General features: G+C 28.8%; 1 non-coding gene across 1 annotated transcript; it reads left to right on the forward strand.

Moving 5' to 3' along the window:
- The first annotated feature begins 214 nt into the window (after nt 1–214).
- TRNAI-UAU lies at nt 215–288 on the forward strand. The gene has a single exon. It is a non-coding gene; the product is annotated as a tRNA-Ile (tRNA).
- Nucleotides 289–15,243: the final 14,955 nt, after the last annotated feature.

Here is a 15,243-nt window from a genome sequence, read left to right on the forward strand (position 1 = left end):
GTACTTCTTATCTGGTAAATTTTGTGTCAAAATGTGTTACCGTTTTCCCCTAGAAAATTCTGCAATCCAGGTCCAAAAAAATTCTGAAAATATCTGCCGGTTTTCAGCTTGTATATCTTACAATTTTGTGTTGTTTGGATGCTTTATGAAACTAGGAAAAATGAGAGCTTTCTTGGAAAAGTGTTGTTTTTGACTCATCGAAGTAGGAATAAATGGTCTTATAGCTTAGTTGGTTAGAGTGTTGGTCTTATGAGCTAAAGGTTGTGGGTTCAAACCTTGCTAAGACCATTTTACTTAATATATTATCAACTTGACTACAAAATATGTTATTCAATCCAAAATATTTTATGGATCATGTCACAAAGTAATACATGATATAGTTATTTAAAATGCTATGTGTTTGAAAGCTAGAAGTAAATTATAGTTGTATATATTTGATGACGATGACTTCTCATATGTTTATGAATTTTTGAGATCCTGAATGGTCTCACCATCTATACATATATTTGGCGTTTAACCTATTTAAGATGGTTGCATACTCGTATAATCTCATTTAATTAATATGTATGCTTTCTCCATTTGGACATATATGTGCCTATACTTATGAGTACTCTATATGTTGTGATATTTTTTTTCAAATTGTAAAGACCCAAATTCCTTTAAATTATGGCATGAACAATTGGGTCACTTAGGCCAAACATAATGAGTCACATATTGAAATTTCTTACCCATATATGAGTAAATTATAAAGCATGTGTGGATGAGAAATTACCAAATTATTTATTTTTGGGGATATTTGTATTAATTCAAATCTGACTCCTTGCATATCGTAATTATTCCCCCATACACATAGTACGTGGTAGAATTACACATTTCCCGATCTGCGTTTCTAGTCTTAGTATGTAGTCTATTTTATTGTATCACCACCTCTCGCGTATCTCTATGTGTTATAAACCTCCGTCTATTGTTTAAATACTTAGAGACCATCATAGTGGATCAATAGATACGCTGACTACATACATGCATCATGAAGATCATTTCACGACATTAGGGGGAGATGAACCCAAATTTAATGAAATGCTGAGAAGTTCCATGCAATGGAAAGATCTTCATCAGTTATGAAATCCACGTACTAGTTAGATTGAAATAGAAGTTCAAAAGATAGTCTATATATTTGCGACTTTAGCAAATAATCTGCCAAAGATATCTATTGATCATAGTGATCATAAAAGAGTGACTAGGTCCATATACCTTTCCCAACTTGGACCAAATATATCTACTGATACTCCTTGACACTGGAAGTATAGGAGATCTATCGGTGAAAAGAGATAAGAATCATAATACTAAATCTAGTAAATAAACATTGTCACTCTTGGAAAAGCTTGAATAATTTAGTCCTGGAGACGCTCGTCCAGATGACGAGAAACCCTAGTCAATTCATAGGTGCACCAAACAAACATAATACTAGGGATGCGGGACAACCAGATGTGATCTGAATAGTTCTGGGAAATGTCTAGAATCTGGTTGACTTAAATATTGCCATGAACAATTATAAATATGTGAGATATTTATGAAAGTATTATAGTTGTCGATAACACAATTGCCTCTACAAATTTCTCCGTTATATGATAATCTGGATCTAGAGTTAGGCACCGGAAGTGCCATGACTATTTAACGTATAAAACAGCAATTAAGGCATAGCTCGACTCGCTAAAATGAATAATTCTCTTTATAACAATACACCATTGAGTGTTAACCCCGAATGTTACAAATTGGTGTGTACACGAAAGAGACATAAGAATACCAAGGTGATATGATATGAAGCGAGTTTGTAGCCTAAGGGTTCACGCAGATACCCTTGATTGATCTAATCAAATATACTCTCCCATGGTAAATGACATTAAGTTCCGCTACATAATATTATTGACAGAATAATAAACTTAGATATGCAACTAACATTAATTTCAAAAGTACACCCGAAGGATTTTAAGTTCTCAAAATGAGAAAAAGTGAAAACCGCAACGTTAAAATATTAAGGTCTTTATATGACCTGAAATAATTAAGAATTGGCTGAGTATTTTTTCCTCTCGAAGAAGGAATATGTATTTATGTGTCATTATTTACTTTTTGAAGAGTTTCGAATGGAGTTATTATCCTCATTAACAAGGAATAATATGTACCATTATGTGCTTGATAGTGTAAACATCAATGAAATATCTAAAGAGCTTGATGATATCAGTTAATGTCTAAAGACGGAGATTTTTTTTAAGGCTCGGGAAAACTAAGTATTATCTCGACTTGAAGATCGAGTTTTTCGTTGAAGAATTTTTATACACCAGTTAGCCAATATATGATTTCTGATTGGATACTTAGACAAGCCAATATACGGCTACTTGGGTACTGGATATTATTTTTGTATCCCCATAATGTCAAGTTTCAAAATTGGTTGTACTATATTTACCCACATTGTCCCATAAAGACTCAATAAAGATTGTGTTGCACAAATGACAAAAGGATATATAATGAAATCTTTTTGACTAGATATTATGATGTCAATATTATACCACGCGAACTCCAGAAGAGACATGAGATTATTATAGAGTATATTTATTCCATTGCCAGTTGTACATGTGTATTTACAAAATTCCCCTATACATTTTTGAAATATAATGTATGGAACTTAAAGATTGTTATCTTGAGAGGGAGTATCATTTTGCATGAATCAATCCTGAAGATTGGGTCTTGAAGACTAATAACTGTACTTTTTTCCATAGTTAAGTTTTTCCTCACGGGGTTTTTATTATTATTATTATTATTATTTTTTTTAAATCTAAGGTTTTTAATGAGGCAGCTAATCTAAAACAAGAATAAACATACATCATGTACTCTTTTCTTCAACTTGATTTTTTCTCACTGGGTTTTCTAGTGAGGGTTTTAATGAGGCATGAGTATGATATAGTAATGTAAATGAGAAAAAGTTACAAAATAATTTCTTAAGTAGACAAACCCCAAAATCTTGAAGATTAGGCCGATTGTGCGTTGAAGGCTTATGGTTGTACTCTTTTTCCCTTAACTAAGCTTTTCCCACAGGGTTTTCTTAAGTTAACGTTTTTAATGAGACAATCAGTACAATATATGTTCTTACAAATATCATGTACTCTTTTCTTCAACTAGGTTTTTCCCACGTGGTTTTCAAAGTGAAGTTTTTAACGAGGTATGAATAAATTTATATTTTATACTCTTTTTGTCTAGGTTTTTCCCACAAGGTCTATGTAGCAAGTTTTTACAGGATCATGTCAAATAAAATCCAAGGGGGAGTGTTATAAATATGATTATTTTTTACATTATTATATACATGGTACCAGTTGTAACTTATTAGGTTGCTACATTTTATATGTATTCATTATTACCTTGTATATATGTATACTTTTGTATAAGAATTCTAGATGATGAATGAGAAGATCCTGGCTTTTCCTCCCCCACTTTCTTTCTATTCTGAATATTCTTTCAACAGAATGTTAATTTTAAAATGTCACAAATATTAATTGAACTCGTCTTATAGGTCCCAAAAGTATAAGGTTATAAGATTAGGATTAAAAAAAAATGTAACTCGACCAAAAAAATGATGGAGTGTTATGCTGTGGAATCGTCCCCACCTTGCAAGGTGGGAACGGTTCCAAACGACGTCGTTTTCATGTGGTTGAGTAACTGTGTTGATAGTGACACTGTTATCGTCCATAATTTATATATTGTAGATTCATAATTTCTATTGTAGATTCATAAAATCTTTACTGTAGATTCATAATTTATAAACCGTAGATTCATAATTTCTATACAGTATATTTATAATTTCTATACAGTATATTCATAATTTCTATACTGCAGATTCATAATATATGTACTGTAGATTCATAATTTATATACTGTAGAGTCATAATTTCTAAATTGTATAGTTATCAAATTATGAACATATAGTTCTGTGATTTGTGAATATAGAGTTCAACAATTGGGAATATGAACATCAAAAATTATAAACATATAGCCCTACAATTATGAATATATATTTATTATTAAATTATGAACACATAGCCATAATTTAGAAAATGTGCGATTGCTTAGAGAGAAACGCCATTAACAATAAGTGAAAAACAATTTCAAAATATTTAAAAAAAAAAAAAAAATTAAAACGACGCCATTTTGGGAACTACTCCACCATGCATGATGGACACGTTTCCACGGCATAATTTGCCAAAAATGATAAGTCTAAACCGCTAAATTAGACTGACGAGTGACGACCCAATTGACATCGATCGCTATAAATTTTAACTTAATTTAATATATGCAATACATAAGAGATTACTTAAAAGCTCATCAATTTCGAATGCGAAGTTGTTTTAGAAAGTTTAAACTTCAACACAATTTAATATTAAATAATAGGAGAGATAAGCTTAAAATTTTCACCAATTTCATATATATATAGAAGCTTGTTTGTCAAGCACTTTGTGCTCAGATGACACCTTTATAATTCTTTTTGAGGAAATATCACATGATCAAACTCCAGTGGTGAGGTGTTGACTTTTTAAGCTGCAGTAATTAGAGAAAGTATAGAACATATACTATCTTGTATCTTGTAATAGAGTCAATAGTATTAAAAAAAAGAAATATATATATATATATATATATATATATATATAGAGGGGTGATCACATGTGGCCATGTTGTTAGGTGTGGTCATATGGCCAATTATAGGTCATTAGATTAGATAGATCCAATGAATCATATTAATCAAGATTCTTCCAGTATCTTCGCGCACATTCTCCTACCCAGCGAACTGCAAGGGTAAACTCGTCATAAAGCACCGGAATAGGGAAAATCACATTGTTGTGTGTTTTATTACACTATTGGTGCATGTTATCAACACTGTTGGTGTATTCTGGAACACGGCCGCTATAAATAGCCACTGTAATTACCATAACACGGGAATACACCATTGGTGTGTTTCATTGTGGTGTGTTTTATTACACTATTGGTGTATGTTGCCAACATTGTTGGTGTATTCTGGAACCCGACCGCTTTAAATGGCCACTATAATTACCATAACACCCCCACTTACCAAAACGCACGAAAATACTCAGAATTACCACTACCATTAGATTAAATTGATTCAACGAGCCAAGCACCTTGTGCACAGAGGGCACTCAGGTGGACTCCTATATAGGAGGTTGTGAGTTCGAGTCTCAGTGGAGGCGTTATTGGCTATTGGCTCTTTGTGCTTCAGTAGGTTGAGAAAGTAGTTATGAACAGATACTACATTGTAATAGAGTCAGTAGCATTAAAAAAAAAAATAAAATTGATTCAACAACACATATACGACCACACCGTCACACCTAATGACATGACCAGAGTCAGTAGCATTCAAAAAATAATAATAAAATTGATTCAACAACACATATACGACCACACCGCCACACCTAATGACATGACCAGTTATGAACATACAGATACTACATTGCAATAGAGTTAGTAGCATTCAAAAAAAAAATAAAATTGACATACATATACGACCACACCAATTGATATAACAATACATATACGACCACAAAAAAATAAAATTGACATACATATACGACCACACCAATTGATTCAACAATACATATACGATCACACCGCCACACCTAATGACATGTCAACAACACATATACGACCACGTCGCCACACCTAATGACATGACCACATATGAGCACTTTTCTATATATATAGATGCTTGTTTTAGAAATTCTAAGCATTAAATTAATTTAATATTAAATATAAAGATAAAAGGTCATCGATTTTATATGCAAGCTAAATATAATGTGCAAATATAATAATATGCTAAAAATACTAATCATTTGTATACTAAAATTAGAAGTAATGTATTGATATGTGATGAGCTAAACAAGTTAAAGGTGTTGCATTATCCCATCGCCGAATTGAATACCTAATGAGTTGTTGGCTAATACATAGGACTTTCGTATATGAGGTAAATATTATTTCGTGAGGATTTCCTTTTTTTTTTTTTTTTGGGATAACTATAACACTACCGTTATAGATATAAGTTGTTCTGATCTAGGTGCATAGCACACAGATACTGCATAGTTGTTGCATGGATCGTGTTCTACACAGCTGTGTAGACCACGACATAAAAACAATGTCGTTTTACTTAATTTTATTATTTCGCGCGTCCAACTGCAACATGCATTTTTATAACTCATAATGTACATTATTCTAAAATATAATGTTCATTATCTAAAGCAGAATGTACATTATTTTAAAACATAATGTACATTATGTTACCCAGATGTTTTACTGTTCTAAACACGTAATGTACATTATTTTAACACATAATATATATTATTTTAATATATAATGTACATTATTATAACACGTAGCGTATATTATTCTAATAGTTATTTGTCTTGCCCAACCATTCCCTTACATTCTTTTTCCATTTTTAAAGGCCCATTTTAAAAAATAAATAAACATTAAATACAATAATTTAATTTGAACTATTTTTTATATACTTACAAATACAAATGCAAAACATCTTATTTTGTAGTACTAGCTACTAACTACGTTACAATGTAGTATCTGTTTATAACTATTTTCTCAACCTATTGAAGCACAAAGAATCAATATCGTCTCCACTGAAGCAAAACATCTTATTTATTAAAAAGTATAATAATTAATTAATTACTTAATGAAATATTAATTTTTAATAAATTAACTTAATTAGTAAGAGCGGGCCGTTCCAATAAAACGTGGGGTCATGTGCAATATCTTAATTTGAGCCCTCTTTTTTCAAATAATTTCTATATATAAATAATAGTTGTTCAAAAAGTTGTCCAGTCCCTAAAACCTTCATTGACAAAAACGTCTTTTCCTATACTTTTTTTAAAAAATCTTGCAACAAAAACAAAACACATTGTCAAGTTCTTTTGAATATACAAGCCAATCTCGATCGCACTTCTCTCCCTTTATTTATTGATAAATCTCTTTTAGGACCATCTTTCACAAGAATATCTATTAATTTAGAATAAGGGCATCCCAATTTATTGGATCATATATGTCAAATAAAAGCGAATTATTTGGTTTATAACTGTGTCCAACATCATCTAAACAACTATCAACATTCTTATTATTTTCATTGTCACATTGATACCTGGCCTATCACCGTTGTGCACACTATCATTTAAATTTTTTCCAACCTCACAATCATCTTGATCTTCTATATGAAGATTAGCATCATCTTTTTGCTCATATATTTGAGTTTTTTTTGTAATGAATTTTTCAAGAGCTCCTTTTTGAGATTGAGTTAGTTGCTCAATTGTTTTCTTTTTACGCTTCTCAATTCCATATGAATATTTTCTAGAAGACATAAAATCCTAAGGAAAAAAAAATGTATTTAGAAACTCTATCAATAAATAATTAATCAAGAAACGAATTCTTGAATATATTATATATTTTGACATCAGAATTATTAAGTCATGTAAATAAATTAATAAACAAAAATTATGAAACAATACATAATTTTAATTACCTATGAAGAAAATTGAAGAACTTGAGTTTGTATGATAAAAAAAGAAAAAAAAGAAAAAAAAAACGAATTGAAGAATCAATGGCACACGAACTAAGTCTATCTTTTTTGCATGAATTCATTAAATTACATTGCCTAAGAGACATCAAACAGCAAAGCATACAAATAAACAATCAAATTGAATATTTAAATTACTACATAAAGAATACAAACAACCAAACTACAGCAGCCTAATAACAATACCGCAAATAAGTCAAAATTAAATATTTAAATTAAATAATTAAATTAATTCAATTTCCCAACTAAATTGTGAAATTGAAATTGTTGGTCTCTCTAGTCTCTTCTAGTCTTCTATCACTTTGTGTCTCTATCTGCTGCTAGCGCTATATTAGGGACTAGGAATTTAGGGTAGATTTGTTGAGTTGTTCGAAGCCACAGCTGTCAGCTGCTGCGCAATATACTGCATATTTGTTTTTTTTTTTTTAAATATGGAGCCTTCAAATTGTGCGCCGGCCCGGGGAAAACTTGCCCAGGGCCGGCCCTAGGCACATAGCCATTTAGTACCACACGCTCATTTATTGTTCTTATCTAGAGTATTTATCCAACTATTGAGTGTTTAATTAATGTCATTCACAATTTTATGCAAGCTTGTACTACAAAGTATGAACTTTAACTTAATTAGTAATACGCATGGCCATTAAAGCTTGTACTCCAAAGTATGAACTTTAACTTAATTAGTAATACGCATGGTCATTAAATCTAGACAATTAGATTTATTTATCCTACGATTGAGTCTTGAATGTTGTTTATAGCAATTTTTAGATAGACTTTAATAGAAAGCCAAAACTTTTACCTTAATTTAGTAACACTTAAAATTATTTAATTTTGTGTTCTAGATGTGAGAATGTGAGCTTCAGTAGTATATTCATCGTAAACTAAAGAGTTCAGATAACATACAGAGCCAAGAAAGAAGGAACAGTTATACCTGAACCATAAAACTAAGAAAATACAAATAAATACAAACTAAGCAAAAATAAGAGGACTAGATCGACTAAATCTTAACACTAGAAATATTTATCATACTAATGAGTCTTGAATGTTGTTGACCACTTATCGCAAGCTTGTATTAGAAAGTCTAAATTTAACTCCATTAGTAATGCACTTAGTCATTTAGTAACGCACAAAGTCGTTTAGTTTTCTTGTTTCAAAATATTTATTCTACGATTGAGTCTTGAATGTTGTTGACCATTTTTCGTAAGTTTGTATTGAAAAGTCTTAACATTAAGTTATTTAATAACACACATTTTCATTTAACTTCGTCATCTGATCCAGAAATATTTATCTTACTATTGAGACTTAATGTTGTTGACAATTTTTAGCAAGTTTGTATTAAAAAATCTAACCATCTAACTTATTTTGAGTAACATACATAGTCGTTTAGTAATGCACATTGTCATTTAATTTCTCCGTCCAAAAATCTTTATCCTATGATTTAGTATTGAATGTTGTAGATAATTTTTAGCAAGCTTGTATTTGAAAATTTTGATATTAGACTTAATTTAGTAATGCACATATATAATCATTTTATTTGGTCATCTATAAATCTTTATATTATGATTGAATATTGAATTTTGTTGACCTTTTTTGCAAACTTGTATTAGAAAGACAAAACTTTATTTTAATTAGTAGTGCACCCATTTAATTTGGCCATCTTGAAATATTTATCCCGTGATTGAGAATTGAATATTGTTCAGCATTTTTAGCAAGTTTATTTTAGAAATTCTGAACTTTAACTTGATATTTTTTTTTTAGTATTATTGACTCTATTACAATGTAGTATCTGTTCTATATATTTTTTCTATTTAATGCAGTTCAAAATGTCAATACCCCACCACCGGAGTTCGATCCTGTGACCTTTCCTCATGGTGCCATCTGAGCAGAAGGTACATAGCAACTTTAACTTAATTTAGTAGCTCACATAATCATTTAATTTGGTCATCTAGAAATCTTCATTTGATAACTAAGTCAGATCTTGAATGTTGTTGACCATTTTTAACAAGTTTGTATTAGAAAGTTAAAAGTTTAACATAAATTTGTAATGCACATTGCATGTAATTTGATCATCTATGAATCTTTATCCTACGATTGAGTTTCAAATATTGTTCACCATTTTTAGCAAGCTGTATTCATTTTAACTTAATTTTATTACATTAGAGATAAGTATAAAATTTAAATCTCATCAATTTCGAATGCAAGCTTATTTTAGAAATTAAAGCATAAACTTTAACTCAATTGAATATTAAATAATAAGAGAGATAAGCATAAAAGTTAACCAATTTCGTATGCAAACTTATTTTAGAAAGTTTGAACGTTACATTAATTTAATATTTAATATTATATATAAGTGATAAACATAAAAGGTCATCAAGCTAAATATATCGTGCTAATGTAATGTGGTAAAAATAACTAATAATTTGATTGATAAATTTAGAAGTAATGTATTGATATGTGATGAGCTAAGCTAGTTGGAGCTGTCACACTATCCCATCGCCAAATTGGAGACCCAATGAGTTGTTGGCTAATACAAAGGACACGCCTTTTGTAAATGACGTAAATATGATTAAAACTTGTGAGAGACGTCTCATTGATCTTTATCTGTGAGACGAGTCGGGTCAAGAAGAAATATGATACTTATATTAGTAAATGTAATATTAAATCAAGAATAAAAATGTTTGTTATTTCTACGGCTAAAGTGTATCCCGTACCATGAACCATTCTTGTTATTTCGAGCTATAAACAACATTTGTTTTCCCACCGTCGCATTTTTTGTAGGTTATTCGGTAATCCTGATGACATGGCGCAGTAATAAACTGATGTGGCCTTATTTCTTAGTTCCTATAAACATTTTTAATTTAAATACAAGTATTACATTTTTCATTAAAAATATTACTGAATTTTATACAAATACAAATACAGAACGTATTGCTTCAAAAAAAATACAAAACGTATTAGTTATTAAAATTTTCAATAATTAATGGATTATTACTTAATTAAATTTTACTTTTTAATCAATTAATTTAATTAGTAATGAACATAGTGATTTTGTAACGCACATAGGCATTTAATTTTCTTGTCTTGAAATATTTATCCCACAAATCCTACAATTGAGTCTTGAATGTTTGGGGTAAGAGTCTTGAATGTTGTTGAAAATTTTAAGAAAGCTTGTTTTAGAAAATCATACCTTAGCTTTTTACTTATTTGAGTAATTCACATAGTACATAGTTTTAAAATTTTGTCTTCTAAAAATCTTTATCTTTCGATTGAGCTGAGCATTTAATGTTGTTCATTGTCTTTCACAAGCTTTTGTTAGAAATTCAAACTTTCCAACTAATTAGTAACGCACATAGCCTTTTAATTTATAAGTGAGGCACATACATAGTCAATTAATAACGCACACACTCGTTTTGTAACGCACACATTCGTTTTGTAACGCATATAACATACTTATTTAAATACGTCATTTAGAAATACTTATCCAACCATTAATTAAGTTTTAAATGTGGTTGAAATTTTTTTCAAGATCGATTATATTAGAACATATGAACTTTTGACTTAATTAATTAACGCACATATCCATTTAATTCGGTCATCCATAAATCTTTATCCTTTGACATCATCATCATCATCATCATCATCATCAAAATAATAACAATAACAATAACAATAACAATAACAATAACAATAACAATAACAATAACAATAATAATAATAATAATAATAATAATAATAATAATAATAATAATAATAATAATAATAATAATAATAATAATAATAATAATAATAATAATAATAATAATAATAATAACAACAACAATATAATGATGATGAAGCATTAAAGTTAGAAATAATAATGAATTTATCTACGTAATTTTAACAAATGAAACATTCAACTACTACACTAGCACTTTTCCAAATGTGAAGCATCTAATTTCAAATAAATAAAAAAAACAAATAATAATAATAATAATAATAATAATAATAATAATAATAATAATAATAATCTTATTAAAATAAATTATAATTATTATTTATTAATTTTGTAATGATGCATTATGTATCTATCTATCAATAATATAATTAAATTTAATAAAATTTAGATAGATATATACTAATGGACAACAATTAGTTGTAAAATATTTACAAATTATTAATTTCAACTCTCTTTTTTTCTTTTTCTTTTTTGTACATGTTTTAAATTAAAATAATTTGTCAAGCACCTTGTACTCAGATGGCATGTAGTGACCTCTCCTATGTGGAAGATCATGAGATCGAGCCTCAATGGAGATGTTGTTGACTCTTTGTGCTTCATTAGGTTGAGAAAGTATGTTTGAACTGATACTATAATTTAATAGAGTCAGTAGTATTAAAATAATTTATCTCAATTTTTTTTTAATTTTTAATAATAATGTGCCTATTATTATATTTATACATTGGAAAAATCTCCTACTAAACCGTCTCAAAGATCGCCATCTGACGAGTCATGTTTTTTTTTTTTTAAGTATTACATTTACCTCATAACTATTCTAATTTTTCTCATAAGTAACTCTCCAACCCTAATATTACATTTCGATTTAAAAGTATTACAGTTTGATCAAAAGTATCACATTTTTCAACATAAGTATTATACTTTCTCTCATAAGTAACTATCAATCAATTTATCCATAATTAAAATATTTTTTTGTCATAAGTAATTATTCTATCCAAAATATTACATTTTTTATTTAAAAGAAGTACACTTTCCTTTTTAAGTAACACTCAATTTATTTTTCATTGGTATTGCATTTTCTAGCATAAGTATTACATTTCTATCTTGACCCGATCCGTTCAACAAAAGAGTACTCACTCTTAACATAACACACACACACACACACACACACACACACACACACACACACAAAGTTCTCTGAATATAGTGCTTTTGTCACGTTTAGTCTTACACTTTCAAATTTACCATCGGTGGTCCTTAATTTTTACTATCCGCGGTTCAAGTTAACCACCTATGGTCCTTCAACTATCAAATTTTAACCACTCATCAAAAGATGTACAACAACTAACAAATTGCATGTGTCATTTGATTATTTATTTATATACATATGTGTATATACTATTCATATATATACACTATACATACATACATACAAACATACATAATGTATGTATGTATGTATGTATGTATGTATGCATGTACGTATGTATATATGTATGTATGTATATTCATGTGAAAATAGACTCTTAGGTAAAAATGTAGACAAATCTCATCCATCTATTTTAATTTGATCGATAAATGGTTGAGGATTATTGAAAATAAGAACAAAAGAGGTAGAGTTAGTTTATAAATACAGCAAACTTTTAAATAAACAGACTCCTAGGTAATATATATATATATATATATATATATATATATATATATATATATAGAGGGTAGGGTTCTAGTGAGAACATGTGATTAGGTGAGAACGTGAGAACACATCATGTGCATCCATCTAATATTTTTTAATGGTCTAGATTAGATTAAGTGTGTGCAAACGCGATTTAGTGTGTTTGCACTCATTTAATGCGCGTCCGCACACACTTAATCTAATCTAAACCATTAAAAAATATTAGATGGATGGAAATAGGTTCCAGTGAGAACATGTGTTTAGGTGAGAACGTGAGAACACATCATGTGCATCCATTTAATATTTTTTAATGGTCTAGATTAGATTAAGTGTGTGCAAACGCGATTTAGTGTGTTTGCACTCATTTAATGCACGTTCGCACACACTTAATCTAATCTAAACCATTAAAAAATATTAGATGGATGCACACGATTTGTTCTCACATTCTGACCTAAGCAAGTGTTCTCATTGGAACCCAGCTACTATATATATATATATATATATATATATATATATATATATATATATATATATATATATATATATATATATATAAGAGACCAAGAGCGTTAGGCATATAATGTGTAAAAAAAATGACGTTCAAATTTTTTAATCAAATTAAAGGCTTAGATTGATTAGATTTTAATTTTTTCCTTAAGATTTCCTAAGTTATCCTTAATGAATATGATTATTCGTTAGCTTTTCTGTTAATTTTTATTAGTTCACCGTTAACTTACCCATTGATTTCAATAAGAAAGGTCTCAGGTTCGAACCCCATCCCAATCAAAGTTGACATAACTAGTACTCTATTTGACTCTTATTAAATTATATAAATTAATAAATATTAATTTAGTAGCTACAACAAAAAAATAATACATATGCATATTTTTAATTTAGAATTATGTGTCTATAATGTCTTTATTCAAAAAAAAAATCTAATATACTAATAAGAGGCCAAGAGAGTTAGGCATATAATGGGTAGAAAAAATGACGATCAAAATTTTTAATCAAATGAATGGCTTAGATTGATTAGATTTTAATTTTTTTCATAAGATTTCCTAATTTATCCTTAATGAATATGATTATCCGTTAACTTTTTCGTTAATTTCTGTTAGTTCACTGTTAACTTACTCATTGATTTCAATAAGAAAGGTGTTAGGTTCGAACCCCATCCCAATCAGAGTTGGCATAATTAGCACTCTATTTTACTCTTATTAAATTAAATAATAATTTAGTAGCTACAACAAAAAATAATACATATGCATTTCTTTAATTTAGAATTATGTGTCTACAATGTCTTTATTCAAAATAATAATATAATCAATCTTGACTATATTATCTTGCATTTGTAAACTTAGAATTACCTATTTAAATACGCAAATTCAACATTCAATTATTTATGCATGAACAATTTCAATATAATCTTGCCTTGATATACTTTAAAGTACTTATTTAAAAAAATAAATAAATAACATTGGGCATTATCCCAATCGCGCAATGCGCGTAAAAAACTAGTATATATATAAACCTAATAAATCTCAATCAAAGTTATATCCCTAATTTATGTCCATGTTTTTAGTGCTAACCATTTTGTACATTGTGCTTTTAGATTTGTAGTATACAATTTTTTAGACAAAAATAGGGGTGGAAATAGGCCGAGCCAAGCCATTCTTTAGAAAATTAAGCCTGAGCCTATTACGAAAATTTAAGGATTGGTCCTGGGCCTGAGCCTGTATGTAGGCTTTTTTTTATGCTCAAGCCTGAGCCAACAATTAACATGTCCTGGCCTGAATTCTTTTTAAAAGTCTGTTTAATATGTAGGCCATTAAAAATGTTTCAAAGTAAGTTATGCTTTGAGCCTATTTAAAACTTATATATTAAGTCTTTTTAAAAACTTTAATAAGTATTTCTAAATAATTTAAGAAATATACATAGCTAATACAAAATTAATATATAACTACATAAGTATATCGCCACAATGCAAACATAATAATATTAAAACATATATAAAATAATAAAATAAAACAAGTTACAACTTCAACATGCTTGTTAACTTGTTTTGGAATGAATTCGATTGTACTATTGATAGCCATCCTATATAATCTCATAAATAGTTAACAATCAACTAACATAATTAAGTCGTGACACTTCATTAAATATTTAATAGTAAGAACAATTAAATAATAAGAACACTTATAACAGGATTAACAATAATGTTTATAGTTGAATCAG

The sequence above is a fragment of the Ipomoea nil genome, unplaced genomic scaffold (assembly GCF_001879475.1).
Source record: "Ipomoea nil cultivar Tokyo-kokei standard unplaced genomic scaffold, Asagao_1.1 scaffold2422, whole genome shotgun sequence".
NCBI classification, from domain to species: domain Eukaryota; kingdom Viridiplantae; phylum Streptophyta; class Magnoliopsida; order Solanales; family Convolvulaceae; genus Ipomoea; species Ipomoea nil.